The 21,543-nt window shown below is 47.2% G+C and overlaps 1 protein-coding gene and 1 long non-coding RNA gene across 2 annotated transcripts in view; one reads left to right on the forward strand and one right to left on the reverse strand.

Annotated features, from left to right (window-relative positions):
* Nucleotides 1-21,543, reverse strand: part of LOC136586594 (mycocerosic acid synthase-like polyketide synthase) — a 157,979-nt gene that overhangs the window by 92,371 nt on the left and 44,065 nt on the right.
* LOC136586418 (uncharacterized) lies at nucleotides 5,883-13,219 on the forward strand. Its single transcript, XR_010787289.1, has 3 exons — nucleotides 5,883-6,217; nucleotides 11,104-11,227; nucleotides 12,453-13,219. It is a non-coding gene; the product is annotated as an uncharacterized lncRNA (long non-coding RNA).

The following is a 21,543-nucleotide window of genomic DNA, read 5'->3' on the forward strand; positions in this document are numbered from 1 at the left end:
AAAATGGGTGTTTAGTGTATTAAAAAAAGGTGAAAACATTTAAAAAGAATACTGTATACACGTGACCCGTTTAGGACATGGCCTATTTTGGGCATAGTACTTTTGGACAACGATTTTTGTCGGATTTTAATCTTCATTTTCAAAATGTATAACTTTATTTGTTCTTCGATGCGGCCGTATAAGGGCTTGCTTTTTGAGTGGCAAACTGTAGTTTTTAACAGTGCAATTTTTAGGTACATAGACTATATTGTAAAACTTTCAGTTTTTTTTAATGATAGCAGGGAGAGAAAACGCATCAATTCTGCGATAGATTTTTTTTGGGTTTCTTATAGAGATGAGCGAGCGTACTCGTCCGAGCTTGATGCTCGTTCGAGTATTAGGGTGTTCGAGATACTCGTTACTCGAGACGAGTACCACGCGATGTTCAAGTTACTTTCACCTTCATCTCTGAGACATTTGCGCGCTTTTCTGGCCAATAGAAAGACATGGAAGGCATTACAACTTCCCTCTGTGACGTTCCAGCCCTATACCACCCCTCTGCAGTGAGTGGCTGGCGAGATCAGATGACACCCGAGTATTTAAATCTGCCCCGCCAGCGGCTCGCCACAGATGCATGGTGACAGAGATCAGGGAAAGTGCTGTCTTGCTGTAGCTGCTATAGGGAGAGCGTTAGGTGTTATTTTAGTCTTCAAGAACCCCAACGGTCCTTCTTAGGGCCACATCTGACCGTGTGTAGTACTGTTGAGGCTGCTTTTAGCAGTGTTGCACAATTTTATTTTTTTTTGTATATCGGGCGTGCAGACCATAGCGTCCTCAGTCTGCAGTCCTTGTACAAAGTATAGGGGCAGTACTGGTGAGGCAGGGAAAGAGGGAAAGGTGAAAGAGATATACTGTCTATATAGGCAGTGGGCTTTTTCAAAAAAAATTGGGGAAAAATCCTATCTTTGGGCTGCCTGTGACCATCTTCAGTGTACTGCATGTCTGCTGGGGGTAGTAGACCTAATCAATACGCAGCTAAGTGTTACAGCAGGCGTGCGCAAAATTGTTTCCTGGCTCTGCTGTGCCCGTTACATCACTGCCGTCATAGTGCCAGAGGGAAACAGTATACAATAGATACGCTGCATACAGTATCTGTCTGGTGTTTCAGCTCACCATTTAAAAAAATTGAAGCAAAATACTTAAGGCCTACCACTGCCCTTTGGCCACTTGACTGCTTCTGCGCTGTGAATTCCACTAGCTCAGTCCTATGCACCTACGTCTCACTGCAGGCGTGCGCAAAATTGTTTCCTGGCTCTGCTGTGCCCGTTACATCACCACCGTCATAGCGCCAGAGGGAAACAGTATACAATAGATACACTGCATACAGTATCTGTCTGGCGTTTCAGCTCACCATTTAAAAAAATTGAAGCAAAATACTTAAAGGGGTTGTCCTGCGCCGAAACGGTTTTTTAAAAAATTCAATAGGCCCCCCGTTCGGCGCGAGACAAACCCAATGCATGTGTTTAAAAAAAAACCGTTTAGTACTTACCTGAATCTCCGCGCTGCGGTGACTTCTTACTTACCTTACTAAGATGGCAGCCAGGATCTTCACCCACGATGCACCGCGGGTCTTCTCCCATGGTGCACCGTGGGCTCTGTGCGGTCCATTGCCGATTCCAGCCTCCTGATTGGCTGGAATCGGCACACGCGACGGGGCGGAGCTACGCGATGACGCGTAGAAGGGGGCGGAGCCAGAACACCGCTTGTGCCGAGACCCAAGAGAAGGGAGAAGACCCTTCTGCGCAAGCGCGTCTAATCGGGAGATTAGACGCTGAAATTAGACGGCACCATGGAGACGGGGACGCCAGCAACGGAGCAGGTAAGTGAATAACTTCTGTATGGCTCATATTTAATGCACGATGTATATTACAAAGTGCATTAATATGGCCATACAGAAGTGCTTACCCCCACTTGCTTTCTCGGGACAACACCTTTAAGGCCTACCACTGCCCTTTGGCCACTTGACTGCTTCTGTGCTGTGAATTCCACTAGCTCAGTCCTACGCAACTACGTCTCACTACAGGCGTGCGCAAAATTGTTTCCTGGCTCTGCTGTGCCCGTTACATCACCGCCGTCATAGCGCCAGAGCAAAACAGTATACAATAGATACGCTGCATACAGTATCTGTCTGGTGTTTCAGCTCACCATTTAAAAAAATTGAAGCAAAATACTTAAGGCCTACCACTGCCCTTTGGCCACTTGACTGCTTCTGCGCTGTGAATTCCACTAGCTCAGTCATACGCACCTACGTCTCACTACAGGCGTGCGCAAAATTGTTTCCTGGCTCTGCTGTGCGTTCCGTAAGCGAAGTCAGCCTCCAACCACAGGCCAATAAGCGGCACATTTAATTACAGCGTTCTGTTTCTGCTCTACCCGTAATACACCATGCTGAGGGGTAGGCCTAGAGCACGTGGACGCGGGCGAGGACGCGGAGGCCCAAGTCAGGGTGTGGGCACAGGCCGAGCTCCTGATCCAGGTGTATCGCAGCCGACTGCTGCGGGATTAGGAGAGAGGCAAGTTTCAGGGGTCCCCAGATTCATCTCACAATTAATGGGTCCACGCGGTAGACCTTTATTAAAAACTGAGCAGTGTGAGCAGGTCCTGTCGTGGATGGCAGAAAGTGCATCCAGCAATCTATCGACCACCCAGTCTTCGACGCCGTCCACAGCTGCAACTCTGAATCCTCTGGCTGCTGCTCCTCCTTCCTCCCAGCCTCCTCACTCCATGAAAATGACACATTCTGAGGAGCAGGCAGACTCCCAGGAACTGTTCTCGGGCCCCTGCCCAGATTGGGTAGCAATGGTTCCTCTCCCACCAGAGGAGTTTATCGTGACCGATGCCCAACCTTTGGGAAGTTCCCGGGGTCCGGGGGATGAGGCTGGGGACTTCCAGCAACTGTCTCAAGAGCTTTCAGATGGTGAGGAGGATGATGACGATGAGACACAGTTGTCTATCAGTGAGGTAGTAGTAAGGGCAGTAAGTCCGAGGGAGGAGCGCACAGAGGATTCGGAGGAAGAGCAGCTGGACGATGAAGTGACTGACCCCACCTGGTTTGCTAAGCCTACTGAGGACAGGTCTTCAGAGGGGGAGGCAAGTGCAGCAGCAGGGCAGGTTGGAAGAGGCAGTGCAGTGGCCAGGGGTAGAGGCAGGGCCAGACCGAATAATCCACCAACTGTTTCCCAAAGCGCCCCCTCGCGCCATGCCACCCTCTTTTCCTTTCTCACCGCATCCCCATACCTAAATCATGCTGCATACAACTGCAAAACGAATTTCCATACATGACTTAGCCCCATTAACACATTTCCTGCACTACAAGAAAATTTGTTTGTAACCCCTTAGGCCACTCTCACACACACCGCTTTTTATTGCAGTACACTGTTCCCATTCATTTGAATGCGATTACTCAGACGTGAGCTCGGAAGCAGTGATTTTTGAGAGCTATTTGTCCTGTTTTTGTGTTTTCTAATGCACTTCTCCACCCATCACAATAATAGGGTGCATTAAAACTGCTTTACCATGCGTTCAAATATGCTGCTCAAAATTGAGGTAAAAACCCCACAATTTTAAGCTGTGTTTTCTGAACGCATGTCTTGGAGCAGCCTTAGCGTTTTTTTGTACTTTTTTTTGTACTTTTGAACCACAATTAAGAAAAACACATGTAAAAAACCTGCATGCGGTATTCAAAAACCACAAACATTTCTAAGAAACTACAAACACTATTAAAAACCGCGTGAGTTTTTGATGCGTTTTTTAATTGTGTGCAAAAAGTGCAATTATATACAGAAAGATATGTAACTTATACCAGAAATAAACAGATAGATAGAGGGAAAGATTATAAAATTTACCACCTCCTCCGGTCTCCTACGCTGCCCGACACTGTCAGTGCACTAGTAGCTGTACCAATCCTGCGTCTGGCAGTTGCGACCAATGACAACTGCAGTCTCTCAGTGGGAGGAATCCGTGCCCGAGGAGTTAGCAGCCTGCTCCCCTGGTAACGGCCCTCTCCGTCTAGAGTGTAGGACCGCCGGCCACGGCGGTCAGGCTGTGGCTGAAAGGTGGCCCACAGGCAGCAGCGGTGAAGCGGCACCTGGCAGGGGTCCATGAGCCCCCATTTGCTGAGGGGCCCGGTTGCCATTGCAACCTCTCATGGTACGCCAGTGTTGGCCGCACACTTAAGGGGTTCACAGGAATGCCTCCACAACATAGTCACACTTCTGTGGCTGCCTGGTCACCAGATTCATCACCAATAGAACATATATATGACCATTTGGGATGCCAACTCCCACAACCTACGAATTTGCATGATCTAGAGGCTCAGTTACAGCATATGTGGACACATAATACCATATGGAACCTGTATGCCTCCATTGTCCCCCATATCACATGTTGTATACAAGCTAGAGGCGGTACAACAGAATACTAGAGCCTCCATGTCCATCCATATTACACATCTTGTATCCAAGCTAGAGACGGTACAACAGGGTACTAGAGCCTCCATGCCCCAATATCACATCTTGTATCCAAGCTGGAGGCGGTACAACAGAGTACTAGAGCCTCCATGCCCGCCTGTATCACATCTTGTATCCAAGCTTGAGGCAGTACAACAGGGTACTAAGCCACAATGCCTGCCCGTATCACATCTTGTATACAAGCTAGAGGTGGTGCAACAGGGTACTAGAGCCTCCATGCCTGTCCGTATCACATCTTGTATCCAAGCTAGAGGTGGTACAACAGGGTACTAGAGCCTCCATGCCTGTCCGTATCACATCTTGTATCCAAGCTAGAGGTGGTACAACAGGGTACTAGAGCCTCCATGCCCGCCTGTATCACATCTTGTATCCAAGCTTGAGGCAGTACAACAGGGTACTAAGCCACAATGCCTGCCCGTATCACATCTTGTATACAAGCTAGAGGTGGTACAACAGGGTACTAGAGCCTCCATGTCCACCCGTATCACATCTTGTATTCAAGCTGGAGGCAGTACAACAGGGTACTAGAGTTCATCCCGCAAAAAAAAAAAACAAAAAAAAAAAACAGCACTCAGAGGTTCCATTGATGGAAAAATAAAAAAACATAATGTCTCCTGGAATGCAGCGACTGAAAAGCAAATCTATAAAAAATATGAATAAAAAAATGGGTGTTTAGTGTATTAAAAAAAGGTGAAAACATTTAAAAAGAATACTGTATACACGTGACCCGTTTAGGACATGGCCTATTTTGGGCATAGTACTTTTGGACAACGATTTTTGTCGGATTTTAATCTTCATTTTCAAAATTTATAACTTTATTTGTTCTTCGATGCGGCCGTATAAGGGCTTGCTTTTTGAGTGGCAAACTGTAGTTTTTAGCAGTGCAATTTTTGGGTACATAGACTATATTGTAAAACTTTCAGTTTTTTTTAATGATAGCAGGGAGAGAAAACGCATCAATTCTGCGATAGATTTTTTTTGGGTTTCTTATAGAGATGAGCGAGCGTACTCGTCCGAGCTTGATGCTCGTTCGAGTATTAGGGTGTTCGAGATACTCGTTACTCGAGACGAACACCACGCGATGTTCAAGTTACTTTCACCTTCATCTCTGAGACATTTGCGCGCTTTTCTGGCCAATAGAAAGACATGGAAGGCATTACAACTTCCCTCTGTGACGTTCCAGCCCTATACCACCCCTCTGCAGTGAGTGGCTGGCGAGATGTGACACGTATGGGATACGGTTGAACTGGATGATTGTGTCAGAGCAGGGAAATTAAGGTAATCAAATAACTAGTTGCCGTATGAGTTAACCAGAACTTCAATGAACTAATGACCCGTCTGAATATTCTGCTAACATTTGTTCTAAAGCAGAATATTTTGAACATATATGGTAAGAACAGCAAGAATGACTCATAATATAACACAGATGTCGATAACTTCATGGACAAAATATTCAATATATTTTGTTGCCAATCATCTACTACGCATGTCTAGAACCTGAATAGCCATATTAGAATGACGTATATACCCATAACTGCGCAGAAGCAGATATGCCACGTAATGTAAGAACAGCATAAATAGCAGTGATCTTCAGGGAGGAGTCGGGACTCGTTTTGTTGTGGTCGATAGACGTATCGGCGTACTATCCGGATCCTCTTGACAATCGTACCTGGAGATCCCCCGATTGCGGAGTGATGCTACAATATCCGGTGACGTATTGATGCTTATCTTTGTTACCCATGTGATCTCAATGCCTATATGTTAATTAACTATTTTACTTACATATACTAAAGAGTAAATAAACCTGTGTTTTATATTTGTCTTACTTTGAAAACTGTCTCAGACGGTATGCTTGGTAGGTATGCCAATGAGGTTAAAGAATAGCCAAAACTTGAGCGGGTAAGACATAAATTGGCGTAGTCTGGCAGGATATTGTTGTCTTTGGTAAGGTTATATTACTGTATAATTTGGTATTGTGACAGTGCTTCTCAGTGCACGGGGGGCTGCTGTCACCATATTAGATTTTTGGCCCATTGCCAAGGGGTTCAAATGGTTATAACTTTGCTTTGATAAGTGATAGAGTAATAATAGTAAATACACATTGATAGTTGCAGTAAGTAGTCCCTGTTGAACCCATTGGCATACTGCCAAAATTTTATAAGTTCTGTAACTTTGAGACAGGACTTGGGAGATTGGTGCCAGTTTGCACGGTTGTGTCTAGCAATAAGCGGGACCTTTGTGCAAAATTTCACCAATTGGCACGTTGCCAAAATTTTCGGAGTTCTGTAACTTTGAGACAGGACTCGGGAAATCGGTGCCAGTTTGCAGGGTGGTGCCTCGCCGTAAGGGGGACCTCTGTGCAAAGTTTCACCAGATTGGCACGTTGCCAAAATTTTGTAAAGGGGAACTCTGTGCAGAGTTTCACCAAATTGGCACGTTGCCAAAATTTTCGGAGTTCTGTAACTTTGAGACAGGACTCGGGAAATCGGTGCCAGTTTGCAGGGTGGTGCCTCGCCGTAAGGGGGACCTCTGTGCAAAGTTTCACCAGATTGGCACGTTGCCAAAATTTTGTAAAGGGGACCTCTGTGCAAAAAGTTTCACCAATTGGCATTTTGCCAATAAGACAACAATATGTTTAGAAAAAGAACCAAGAAAGATAAAACTAAAATCGTTCAGAAAATAGACATCCCCGGCTGGTCCGAGGGTCCCTATGATATATTAGCTCAGGAGTTGATGCATAGTGGGCTTGCAGAATCATGGGATAGTAAGCTAAAAGATTCAGAGCCCCTCGATGTCGTTAAGGTACTCGAGGAGACCCCTGCCAAGGCAGGTGACGCAGTTCAGTTGGGTAGGAGAAATTGGGTATTGGCCTCAGCCTATAGGAATATCCATAAGAAGAAGTCCCAACTAATAAGAAAACTTAATCAGACGGAACAAAAGTTAGCAGAATCTGAAGGAAAGAGAGTGGTGTTGGAATGTAACCAAAGGCTGATAAAGGAAAAAATAGAACATTACCAGAATATTGCAGAAAAGGCTGTTGTAAAAGTTGCTCAGAATAAATATAAGGGGCGTAAAGGTAAAGTTGATAAGCGAAAGGTATCGAAAGCTATAGCTTCTGCTTCTGTGAACTGGGACCCAGATAAGTGGGATGGAGACTTATGGGATTCCTCATCTTCTTCGGGGGAGGAGGACTGGCATAAGGGGGATTGGGAAGACCCACCCAATCCAATAATTGATCCACCTGCTTTAAAACGTGCCCAGCCCATTAGCAGAAGGAAGGAAACTACTGAATATGGACCCGATACCCAGCCTATCGTAGGTCATGATGGGCAAAGGTTGCCCAGGTATGACGATCAGGGAAACTATATGTACGATGCCGATGGGAGACTGTTGGTGCAAGAAGAATTGGTGCCACATAGGCGCACCAGGCTTACCCTAGAGGATTTTTCTCAGTCAGAAGTTGATGATATACTGAGTAGATTTAGGCAAAGGCCTGGGGAATCTGACATACCATGGTTGGTCCGTCTATTTGAGCACGGGGCGACTGGGGTAATGTTGGATCCAAAAGATGCAATGAGATTTGTTACTCTAACTAGAGATCCAGTAATCAGTAGAAATTTTAGAGAATATTTTCCTAATCATCAAGGAGAAAGTGCTATTTCCCTGTTTAATATAGTAACCAATGGGTTTCTTAATAAATTCCCAACAGAGGCAGACATTCCAATCAATGACAAACCTTGGTACACTATCAGGGATGGCATTGAAAGGTTGAAGGAGGAAGCTATGAGGGTCTCATTAATTATCATCGAGCATATGGAAGATTATTTGGAGACTCGGCTGACAGCAGGAGTTAGAAATCGTTTAATTAAGACTGCACCTTCGGCTTATAAAGCCGTGATGATGACCCTACTTCTATCCATGACTAATGAGCCAATGTCTGCGGTCGTGGCTAGAATGCGGGAATTGCAAGATATGGGAAACTGGGATAGAGAGGAAAAGCGAACAGATCGTGATAGGTCTAGGAATCCTAGTTCCCAGGGGACTGGTGATTCAGGAGTGCCAAGGGTATCTCGTAGAGATATGTTTCAGGCTCTCCTGAAAGCTGGAGTCTCCAAGGACGCCATTGATGGAAAAGATACAGGTGATTTGTGGCGTCTTTATAAACAGAAGGTATTATCCAACAAAAAGGTGGATAAAAGGGAAGATTCAGTGGCCCCAAAAACTTCTAAAAAGAGAGAGAAGCAGGTCACTAATTCAGAGCCTAAGAAATTAGAGTGGGAGGACTTTCAAAAGATCTATCCATGGAAGGAGATGGCTGCAATGGTAGCTACCCAAGTGCAGGACCATTTGAAGCCATCTGCTCCGCTCCTGGAGGAATCAGATTCTGATTCCGCATAGGTAGCAAGCCAAGCCCCTGTCTGGGTTAGGCGGGATGACAGACCCTACGTCCCGCTAGCCATACATTGGAAAGGGGGTAATGTCCAAAGGGTCCCAGCTTTAGTAGATACAGGGGCGGAGGCTACTCTGATTTATGGAAATCCCAAAAAGTTTAAAGGTCCAAAAGTTAATATTTCAGGATTGGGAGGAAAAGTTACTGAGGGAGTACAGACACAGGTAACTTTGAAACTGGGCAATTTGCCCTTACGTAAATACACGGTGTTAGTAGTACCTATTCCGGAATATATCATTGGCATAGATATTCTGAAAGGATTGACACTACACCTCGAAGATGGTAAGTTTGCCTTTGGCGTAAGGAAAATAGGGATAAAAGCTTGTCCAGTTACGGTGGGAAAGGTCAAAATGCCACCCGTACACATCCCTCCTGCAGGAAAACTGGTTGCTATGAAGCAATACAGAATTCCTGGAGGTCACAAGGAAATAGGAGAAACCATTAAGGATTTGGTCGATGCTGGGGTTGTGAGGCCTGCAACCACAGCATGGAACAATCCGGTATGGCCTGTGAAGAAGAGTGATGGGTCTTGCAGGATGACTGTCGATTACAGGGAATTGAATAAACAAACACCTCCCTTGACGGCAGCTGTCCCAGACACCATTACAATTGTGGAGCAGATCCAAAGTCACAGTGGACAATGGTACGCTGTGATTGATATCGCACAAGCCTTCTTCACAATTCCAATAGAAGAAAAGGCGCAAGATCAGTTTGCCTTTACGTGGCAAGGACGTCAATATACGTTCACTCGATTGCCACAAGGTTGGATACATAGTCCAACCATCTGTCACCGGACGGTGGCAGAACATTTGGATGAGTTTGATTTACCATCAGAAATGCAGTTTTCACATTATATCGATGATATAATGATTCAGGGACCGGATGAACAATCTGTAAAGAAACAATTGGACAGACTGTTGCATCATTTGCGAGAAAAAGGATGGGAAATAAATGATAGCAAGGTGCAGGGCCCCTCTCAGACGGTGAAATTCTTAGGAATTCAATGGAATAAGGGCCATAGGGAGATTCTCCCTAAGGCAAGGCAGAAAATTTTAAATTTTCCCACTCCAAAAGACAAGAAGGAAACACAATCCTACATAGGATTGTTTGGATTCTGGAGACAACACATTCCGCATCTGGGGCAGCTTCTTGCTCCTCTTTACAAGGTGACTCGCAAGAAGTACGAGTTCACGTGGGGAGAAGAGCAACAGGTTGCATTTGAAGCAGTAAAAGAAGCCATACAACAGGCTGTAGATTTATGGCCTTTACAAGATGGTGAGATAGAACTTCATGTATCAGTTCAGCATATGTATGCAAACTGGTCATTGTGGCAGAAGCAAGGGGGCAAAAGAGTGCCACTAGGCTTCTGGAATCGGAAATTACCAGATGCAGGAGAAAAATACACTCCACTGGAGCAACAGCTGTTGGCATGTTATTGGGCCCTGGTGGATACTGAACAATTGACGACAGGACACATAGTCCTTCTAAGGCCGCAAATACCCATCATGAGTTGGGTATTATCTAATCCAAAGTCCAATCGGATAGGACATGCCCAGGAGCAGAGTATCATTAAGTGGAAATGGTACATCTCGGAAAGAGCGAAAAAAGGTGAAGGGGGGACAGCTGCCCTGCATGAAAAGATAGCTGATATCCCTCCAGATGGTCAGGTTACACCAGTAGCGCAAATGGAGGAATCCCCAGTAAAGTGGGGAATACCTTACTCTGAGTTGACAGACTCCCAAAAAGAGCATGCTTGGTTCACGGATGGTTCGGCCAAGTATATCAGTGGAAGACGTAGATGGAAAAGTGTAGCCTTTAATCCAAAATTAGACAAGACGTTGGTCATGGAAGGAGAAGGTAAGAGTAGTCAATATGCAGAACTTTGTGCAGTATTCTTAGCTCTGAAGCAGGAACAAGGGCAAGAATGTCATTTGTATACGGACTCATGGTCAGTTGCCAATGGTTTGGCCACTTGGATCATGGGATGGAAGAAGAACGACTGGAACATTCATGGTAAGGAATTGTGGGGGAAGGAGCTTTGGCAAGATATAGAGGAATTCATTAGGAGTACTAAAAGTACTGTGTTTCATGTTGATGCTCATGTCCCTCTTGACTCATTGGAACATTTATTTAATTCTCAAGCAGATGCGGCAGCATCGATTTCTGTTGCCGTACAAGAACCTGACAAGGAAAAGGAAGCATGGCTTCAAGGTACAGCTGTTTGGGCTCACCAAAAAAGTGGACACTTGGGAGAGAAGGCCACTTACAGGTGGGCACAAGAAAGAGGTATCCCATTGACAGTGGACATGATCAAACAAGTAATCGCGCAATGTCCAGTATGTCAACATGTTCAAAAACGAGAAGTGCCTCATACAGTAATGGGACACATAGGGAGAGGCCAGTTGCCAGCGCAGATTTGGCAGATGGATTTTGTAGGGCCCCTCCCTGAGAGCAGAGGATGTAAGTATATTTGTACAGCAGTAGATACATTCTCAGGTCTGATGGTGGGATTCCCGTGTAAAACAGCAACACAATGGAGTACTTTACGTACTCTGGAAGTTATTACCCAGTATTATGGGACTCCCCTGCAGATCCAGACAGACAATGGTTCACATTTTACCGGAAATCAGGTAAAAGAGTATGCCAGTAAAAACAACATAGAATGGGTATATCATATGCCCTACTATCCACAGGCCGCGGGCCTGGTGGAACGAATGAATGGGTTATTAAAATCTACCCTGAAGAAGCTCACTGAGACCGACAAATATGGTCAATGGAGAGATAATCTGACTGCTGCTTTACAGATTATCAACAACAGGCCCATCACTGATTCTATGACACCCTTAATGCACATGCTAACACCCAATCTCAGTATAGATGTAGCTAAGGTAGAGACAATCTTATACTGGAAAATTAATCCAGATGCGCAGGCACCTTATAGAGCCACTCCTGCCGCTGCAGGGTTGGATCTATACGCTCTTGATACGGTGGTGATAGCCCCGGGAAAGGTGAGTACTATTCCCACAGGGATAGGATGCAAGATCCCGGAGAATCACTTCGGGCAGATAGCCACTAGATCAAGTTTTGCTCTGAGAAGTGCAGTAGTCCTAGGCGGAGTCATAGATGCGGATTATCAGGGGGAAATTAAAGTAATCATGATAAATTTAGGAACAGATCCTCTGATAATAGGGAAAAAGGAGCGCATGGCACAGCTGCTACTAATACCAGTGTATCTGACACAAGTGGAAGAAGGGGCAGCTCCCACTGAACTTACAGTAAGAGGAGATAAAGGCTTTGGCTCAACTAATGTTACTAATGTAGGGGCCAAAATATGGGTTCAGAATCACCAAGGACTGCCCTCCCCGGCAGAGGTTATTGCTGTGGGGAAAGATCGAACTTTGCTTATTATGCGACCCGGAGTAGAGAAATGGGAATATGTCCCACAAGAAAAGTGCTATTTGCGGGAATAATGCTTGTTTCCTTGCCTTCTCTAGAATCACATAATCATTTTTGGAATCCTTGGCGTCATGTGTTCGGTGTTCGCAGTAGGTGATGCGTGGACGCCAGGGATCCGCGTCAATGACACCGGAAGGAATGACTATTCGTGGGGCTGGAGGAATTCAACCCGAACCAGGAAGCAAGACAACTTCACTTGTGAAGCCAACCAGAAATGTTATATCGTGAATATTACCTTTGATGGGACTATCTGGAGTGGAAATCCATTATCGCATATAAGTTCGACTTACCGTCCTTCATATGCACTGCATAAGGCAACGGGACAAATAAACATTACGTCACTTGTGAAAGTGTCCTGCTGTCAGAGACCAAAAGAGTTGCCATATCTCAATTACTCCCTGGTGATACAATATGTTCAGAATTGTACAAATACGGGAGTGCAGTTTTCATTTCCCTTAAATGAGACAGAAGTAATTACGTGTGGGAATGCAACGGAGATCGAGAATCGGGCCATGTGGGGCCAGTTCCTGGTATTCGTGAACATTAATGCTTCTAAAATAGATCCTGGACATATAAAAAGGGTTCCATCCACCTGTCGCCTGGTGGGACGAGATGCTCAAAAGACTGTTATACAAGCCTCCGTGCAGTTTCCACCCTCAAGGACTTGTCCTACCAAGCGTTCCCGTCGAGCTTGGTATGATACCTTACTCGGAGGCTACGGAGCGCTTTCTGGGACTATTAATGGTTTTGATATAGAGACTTTAGCTAATCGAATGCATAACGCGGGAAGTGGTATTAAAGATGTGCTCACATTGCAGGCTAACTGGATGCCCACTATATGGCAGCCCTTTAGTATGCAAACGGATGTGGACACAATAATGCTTGATTTGCAAGATGCATCTAATAGGTTTTCATATGAAATAAATTCTAACATATCTAACTATGTTAATTGGTCAATATGTACCTTGCAGACCATTTATCAGCAACAACAAAAGAACACACTTCAAACTATGCTCATGACTGGCAATGAGCAAGTGTGGAGGACCGTGTTCAATCAGACTATAACTGAGACTGATTGGATACAGTTGGAGGCGCAGAAAATGGTTTGCAATGATATATTATGTAAAGGGACCATATTCATATACAATGTTACTAAAAAGAATGTGATGTGTAAGTTTGTAGTTCTCCCCTTACTTATAGGTGTTCCAGAAGATATGCATTTCTGGGTACCTAGATTTAACGGGATTTACATTGATGACCAAAATAGAACTCATGATTTATCATTGTGTGATGATACATTAGAAGGGACCATATGCAAGGTCCAATCGGCTGTTTATGAACCATGCTTATTACAAAATACGATCAATGTATGTGAATGGACTGTGCTGCCACTCACTTTTAAGATGATGGTTGAAATAGCCCCACAGGAGGTATGTTTGGCAAGTAATCATCCTGTTGTACCTGGGATGGTTGTCCCATTTTCAGGATGCTTGCGAAACGTATCTGCACTTGTTTGGGAAAATGAGACCTTTGTGTTATTACCTGAACAAGACAAGACAGTGGCTGTCAATTGGCAACCACTGCCTTTAAATGTGTCAAATTGGGATCTAAATTTGACCAAATTCAAAAAGTTGTTAGAAGACACAGAAGAAGTACAGCAACATATTAAATTGCTTAATAGATCTTTGGCAACGCATATTGTAAGTACTACTGTAATAGCTGGCAAAATTGTAAAGATGGGATCGGCTATTGCTGATGCCACGTCACACCATTGGTATGACATCTTTATGGGTTATTCATCATCTGCACAAACCACTCTTAATTGGCTAATACATCCTGTTTTGGTATTGGCCATAGTTGTAATACTTTTATCGCTATGGAATTGTTTCATGGCATATAAGGTATTCTGTAGAAAACCAAAAGTTTTAATGGTATCATACGGCAAATAGTGAATGATTAAGGACCGATTGTGACACGTATGGGATACGGTTGAACTGGATGATTGTGTCAGAGCAGGGAAATTAAGGTAATCAAATAACTAGTTGCCGTATGAGTTAACCAGAACTTCAATGAACTAATGACCCGTCTGAATATTCTGCTAACATTTGTTCTAAAGCAGAATATTTTGAACATATATGGTAAGAACAGCAAGAATGACTCATAATATAACACAGATGTCGATAACTTCATGGACAAAATATTCAATATATTTTGTTGCCAATCATCTACTACGCATGTCTAGAACCTGAATAGCCATATTAGAATGACGTATATACCCATAACTGCGCAGAAGCAGATATGCCACGTAATGTAAGAACAGCATAAATAGCAGTGATCTTCAGGGAGGAGTCGGGACTCGTTTTGTTGTGGTCGATAGACGTATCGGCGTACTATCCGGATCCTCTTGACAATCGTACCTGGAGATCCCCCGATTGCGGAGTGATGCTACAATATCCGGTGACGTATTGATGCTTATCTTTGTTACCCATGTGATCTCAATGCCTATATGTTAATTAACTATTTTACTTACATATACTAAAGAGTAAATAAACCTGTGTTTTATATTTGTCTTACTTTGAAAACTGTCTCAGACGGTATGCTTGGTAGGTATGCCAATGAGGTTAAAGAATAGCCAAAACTTGAGCGGGTAAGACACGAGATCAGATGACACCCGAGTATTTAAATCTGCCCCGCCAGCGGCTCGCCACAGATGCATGGTGACAGAGATCAGGGAAAGTGCTGTCTTGCTGTAGCTGCTATAGGGAGAGCGTTAGGTGTTATTTTAGTCTTCAAGAACCCCAACGGTCCTTCTTAGGGCCACATCTGACCGTGTGCAGTACTGTTGAGGCTGCTTTTAGCAGTGTTGCACAATTTTATTTTTTTTTGTATATCGGGCGTGCAGACCATAGCGTCCTCAGTCTGCAGTCCTTGTACAAAGTATAGGGGCAGTACTGGTGAGGCAGGGAAAGAGGGAAAGGTGAAAGAGATATACTGTCTATATAGGCAGTGGGCTTTTTCAAAAAAAATTGGGGAAAAATCCTATCTTTGGGCTGCCTGTGACCATCTTCAGTGTACTGCATGTCTGCTGGGGGTAGTAGACCTAATCAATACGCAGCTAAGCGTTACAGCAGGCGTGCGCAAAATTGGTTCCTGGCTCTGCTGTGCCCGTTACATCACTGCCGTCATAGTGCCAGAGGGAAACAGTATACAATAGATACGCTGCATACAGTATCTGTCTGGTGTTTCAGCTCACCATTTAAAAAAATTGAAGCAAAATACTTAAGGCCTACCACTGCCCTTTGGCCACTTGACTGCTTCTGCGCTGTGAATTCCACTAGCTCAGTCCTACGCACCTACGTCTCACTGCAGGCGTGCGCAAAATTGTTTCCTGGCTCTGCTGTGCCCGTTACATCACCACCGACATAGCGCCAGAGGGAAACAGTATACAATAGATACACTGCATACAGTATCTGTCTGGTGTTTCAGCTCACCATTTAAAAAAATTGAAGCAAAATACTTAAAGGGGTTGTCCCGCGCCGAAACGGTTTTTTAAAAAATTCAATAGGCCCCCCGTTCGGCGCGAGACAAACCCAATGCATGTGTTTAAAAAAAAAACGTTTAGTACTTACCTGAATCTCCGCGCTGCGGTGACTTCTTACTTACCTTACTAAGATGGCAGCCAGGATCTTCACCCACGATGCACCGCGGGTCTTCTCCCATGGTGCACCGTGGGCTCTGTGCGGTCCATTGCCGATTCCAGCCTCCTGATTGGCTGGAATCGGCACACGCGACGGGGCGGAGCTACGCGATGATGCGTAGAAGGGGGCGGAGCCAGAACACCGCTTGTGCCGAGACCCAAGAGAAGGGAGAAGACCCTTCTGCGCAAGCGCGTCTAATCGGGAGATTAGACGCTGAAATTAGACGGCACCATGGAGACGGGGACGCCAGCAACGGAGCAGGTAAGTGAATAACTTCTGTATGGCTCATATTTAATGCACGATGTATATTACAAAGTGCATTAATATGGCCATACAGAAGTGCTTACCCCCACTTGCTTTCTCGGGACAACACCTTTAAGGCCTACCACTGCCCTTTGGCCACTTGACTGCTTCTGTGCTGTGAATTCCACTAGCTCAGTCCTACGCACCTACGTCTCACTACAGGCGTGCGCAAAATTGTTTCCTGGCTCTGCTGTGCCCGTTACATCACCGCCGTCATAGCGCCAGAGCAAAACAGTATACAATAGATACGCTGCATACAGTATCTGTCTGGTGTTTCAGCTCACCATTTAAAAAAATTGAAGCAAAATACTTAAGGCCTACCACTGCCCTTTGGCCACTTGACTGCTTCTGCGCTGTGAATTCCACTAGCTCAGTCATACGCACCTACGTCTCACTACAGGCGTGCGCAAAATTGTTTCCTGGCTCTGCTGTGCGTTCCGTAAGCGAAGTCAGCCTCCAACCACAGGCCAATAAGCGGCACATTTAATTACAGCGTTCTGTTTCTGCTCTACCCGTAATACACCATGCTGAGGGGTAGGCCTAGAGCACGTGGACGCGGGCGAGGACGCGGAGGCCCAAGTCAGGGTGTGGGCACAGGCCGAGCTCCTGATCCAGGTGTATCGCAGCCGACTGCTGCGGGATTAGGAGAGAGGCAAGTTTCAGGGGTCCCCAGATTCATCTCACAATTAATGGGTCCACGCGGTAGACCTTTATTAAAAACTGAGCAGTGTGAGCAGGTCCTGTCGTGGATGGCAGAAAGTGCATCCAGCAATCTATCGACCACCCAGTCTTCGACGCCGTCCACAGCTGCAACTCTGAATCCTCTGGCTGCTGCTCCTCCTTCCTCCCAGCCTCCTCACTCCATGAAAATGACACATTCTGAGGAGCAGGCAGACTCCCAGGAACTGTTCTCGGGCCCCTGCCCAGATTGGGCAGCAATGGTTCCTCTCCCACCAGAGGAGTTTATCGTGACCGATGCCCAACCTTTGGGAAGTTCCCGGGGTCCGGGGGATGAGGCTGGGGACTTCCAGCAACTGTCTCAAGAGCTTTCAGATGGTGAGGAGGATGATGACGATGAGACACAGTTGTCTATCAGTGAGGTAGTAGTAAGGGCAGTAAGTCCGAGGGAGGAGCGCACAGAGGATTCGGAGGAAGAGCAGCTGGACGATGAAGTGACTGACCCCACCTGGTTTGCTAAGCCTACTGAGGACAGGTCTTCAGAGGGGGAGGCAAGTGCAGCAGCAGGGCAGGTTGGAAGAGGCAGTGCAGTGGCCAGGGGTAGAGGCAGGGCCAGACCGAATAATCCACCAACTGTTTCCCAAAGCGCCCCCTCGCGCCATGCCACCCTGCAGAGGCCGAGGTGCTCAAAGGTGTGGCTGTTTTTCACTGAGAGTGCAGATGACAGACGAAATGTGGTGTGCAAGGTTTGTCGCGCCAAGATCAGCTGGGGAGCCACCACCACCAGCCTCACCACCACCAGCATGCGCATGCATATGATGGCCAAGCACCCCACAAGGTGGGACGAAGGCCGTTCACCGCCTCCGGTTTGCACCACTGCCTCTCCCCCTGTGCCCCAACCTCCCACTGAGATCCAACCCCCCTCTCAGGACACAGGCACGACCGTCTCCCGGCCTGCACCCACACCCTCACCTCCGCTGTCCTCGGCCCCATCCAGCAATGTCCCTAAGCGCAGCGTCCAGCTGTCGATAGCGCAACTTTTTGAGCGCAAGCGCAAGTACGCCGCCACGCACCCGCACGCTCAAGCGTTAAACGTGCACATAGCCAAATTGATCAGCCTGGAGATGCTGCCGTATAGGCTTGTGGAAACGGAGGCTTTCAAAAACATGATGGCGGCGGCGGCCCCGCGCTACTCGGTTCCCAGTCGCCACTACTTTTCCCGATGTGCCGTCCAAGCCCTGCATGACCACGTCTCCCGCAACATTGTACGCGCCCTCACCAACGCGGTTACTGCCAAGGTCCACTTAACAACGGACTCGTGGACAAGCACAGGCGGGCAGGGCCACTATATCTCCCTGACAGCACATTGGGTGAATTTAGTGGAGGCTGGGACCGAGTCAGAGCCTGCGACTGCTCACGTCCTACCCACCCCCAGAATTGCGGGCCCCAGCTCGGTGCTGGTATCTGCTGCGGTGTATGCTTCCTCCACTAAACCACCCTCCTCCTCCTCCTACGCAACCTCTGTCTCGCAATCAAGATGTGTCAGCAGCACGTCGCCAGCAGTCGGTGTCACGCGGCGTGGCAGAACAGCGGTGGGCAAGTGTCAGCAGGCCGTGCTGAAACTACTCAGCTTAGGAGAGAAGAGGCACACGGCCCACGAACTGCTGCAGGGTCTGACAGAGCAGCGGGCATGGTCATGTGTGACAACGGCCGTAACCTGGTGGCGGCTCTGCAGCTCGGCAGCCTCACGCACGTGCCATGCCTGGCCCACGTCTTTAATTTGGTGGTTCAGCGGTTTCTGAAAAGCTACCCACGCTTGTCAGACCTGCTCGGAAAGGTGCGCCGGCTCAGCGCACATTTCCGCAAGTCCAAAACAGACGCTGCCACCCTGCAGACCCTGCAACATCGGTTTAATCTGCCAGTGCACCGACTGCTGTGTGACGTGCCCACACGGTGGAACTCTACGCTGCACATGTTGGCCAGGCTCTATGAGCAGCGTAGAGCTATAGTGGAATAACAACTCCAACATGGGGGCCTGGTTGGCAGACATCTGCCAGGTCCTTGGAAACTTTGAGGAGTCTACCCAGATGGTGAGCGGCAATGCTGCAATCATTAGCGTCACCATTCTTCTGCTATGTCTCTTGAGAAGTTCCCTGCAAAGCATAAAGGCAGACGCTTTGCGCTCGGAAACGGAGGCGGGGGAAGATAGTATGTCGCTGGATAGTCAGAGCACCCTCATGTCTATATCTCAGCGCGTTGAGGAGGAGGAGTAGCAGGGGGAGGAGCAGGAGGAGGAGGGGGAAGAGACAGCTTGGCCCACTGCTGAGGGTACCCATGCTGCTTGCCTGTCATCCTTTCAGCGTGTATGGCCTGAGGAGGAGGAGGAGGATCTGGAAAGTGATCTTCCTAGTGAGGACAGCCATGTGTTGCGTACAGGTACCCTGGCACACATGGCTGACTTCATCTTAGGATGCCTTTCTTGTGACCCTCGCGTTACACGCATTCTGGCCACTACGGATTACTGGGTGTACACACTGCTCGACCCACGGTATAAGGAGAACCTTTCCACTCTCATTCCCGAAGAGGAAAGGGGTTCGAGAGTGATGCTATACCACAGGACCCTGGCGGACAAACTGATGGTAAAATTCCCATCCGACAGCGCTAGTGGCAGAAGGCTCAGTTCCGAGGGCCAGGTAGCAGGGGAGGTGCGGAGATCAGGCAGCATGTACAGCGCAGGCAGGGGAACACTCTCTAAGGCCTTTGCCAGCTTTATAGCTCCCCAGCAAGACTGTGTCACCGGTCCCCAGTCAAGGCTGAGTTGGCGGGAGCACTGTAAAAGTGTGGTGAGGGAATACATAGCCGATCGCACGACCGTCCTCCATGACGCCTCTGCTCCCTACAACTACTGGGTGTCGAAGCTGGACACGTGGCCTGAACTCGCGCTGTATGCCCTGGAGGTGCTTGCTTGTCCTGCGGCTAGCGTCTTGTCAGAGTGGGTGTTTAGTGCGGCTGGGGGAATCATCACGGATAAGCGTACCCGCCTGTCAACCGACAGTGCCGACAGGCTTACACTCATAAAGATGAACAAAGCCTGGATTTCCCCAGACTTCTCTTCTCCACCAGCGGACAGCAGCGGTACCTAAACAATACGTAGGCAGCACCTGCGGATGGAAGCATCGTTCTCTATCACCATAAAAAACGGGGACCTTTTAGCTTCATCAATCTGTGTATTCTATTCATCCTTCTCCTCCTGCTCCTCCTCCTGAAACCTCACGTAATCACGCCGTACGGGCAATTTTTCTGAGGTACATTAGTACTGTTGGTACACCAATTTTTTGGGCCTTCGCCTACAGTGTAATCCTAGTAATTTTTATGGGCTTCGCCTGCACTCATGCTACAACAAGGTGTGTGGGGTTGGCCCACACTTTTGCTACATAAATGTAACTGGGGCCTTGTCTATACTGCAACTACTGAAATGTGAAAAAGACTGTTATCTCCCTAAACTGCTTCAACGGGAATGTTACTGTGGCCTGTCTTGACTGCTACTACTACTGAAATGGAATTAATGCTGTGATCCCCCTATACTGCTGCTTCGGAATTGTTACTGGGGCCTGTCTGGACTGCTACTACTACTGAAATGGAACTAATACTGTGCTCCCCTTATAATGCTGCTAGTAATATGTTACTGTGGCCTGTTCCTAATGCTCCTTCGGAAATGTTACTAATTCTGGGCTCTGCCTATACCGCTGCCAATGCTATGTCACTGGGGTGTGGAAACGGAGGCTTCCCAAAGACATGATGGTGGCGAGGCCATTTCCCACCAACGCGGTTACTGTTAAGGTGCATATAACCACGGACACGTGGAGAGGACACGTAGTGCCTCAAAAACATCCCCCTCCTCCTCCAACAATGAAAACATTCTTGCCAAATACCTTTGCATTGGTCCGTCTGGTGGCAGTCCAAGAATTTCACCTTTACCGACACAACAAGAGAGCCCACCCACCCTCCCCCGCCACGGCCCACTTAATCCTGGCCACATTCCGAAAACCAACTAAATAAAACCACGCTACTAGGTCCGCAGTCGCCACCACATTCCCACCAACGCGGTTACTGTTAAAGTACATATTACCACTCTGACTGGGGCATGCACTGTGGGACGAAGCCCACCTGTATTGTATCTGACGTTAGCTCTGCTGAGCAGGGCACTGCAATGGGATACGTTTATGTACCGCCGGTGGGTTCCAGGGAGCCACCCATGATGTGGGTCCACAGGGACTTCACTTTAGGGATTTGTACCTGCCAGTGTCTATGTATTAAAAACCCCGGTCAGACTGGGGCATGCAGTGTGGGCCGAAGACCACCTGCATTTAATTGGACGTTACCTCAGCTGTGATGGGCAATGCAATGGGATATATTTATGTACCGCCGATGGCTTCCTGGGACCCACCCA

This window comes from Eleutherodactylus coqui, chromosome 12 (assembly GCF_035609145.1).
Source record: "Eleutherodactylus coqui strain aEleCoq1 chromosome 12, aEleCoq1.hap1, whole genome shotgun sequence".
NCBI classification, from domain to species: domain Eukaryota; kingdom Metazoa; phylum Chordata; class Amphibia; order Anura; family Eleutherodactylidae; genus Eleutherodactylus; species Eleutherodactylus coqui.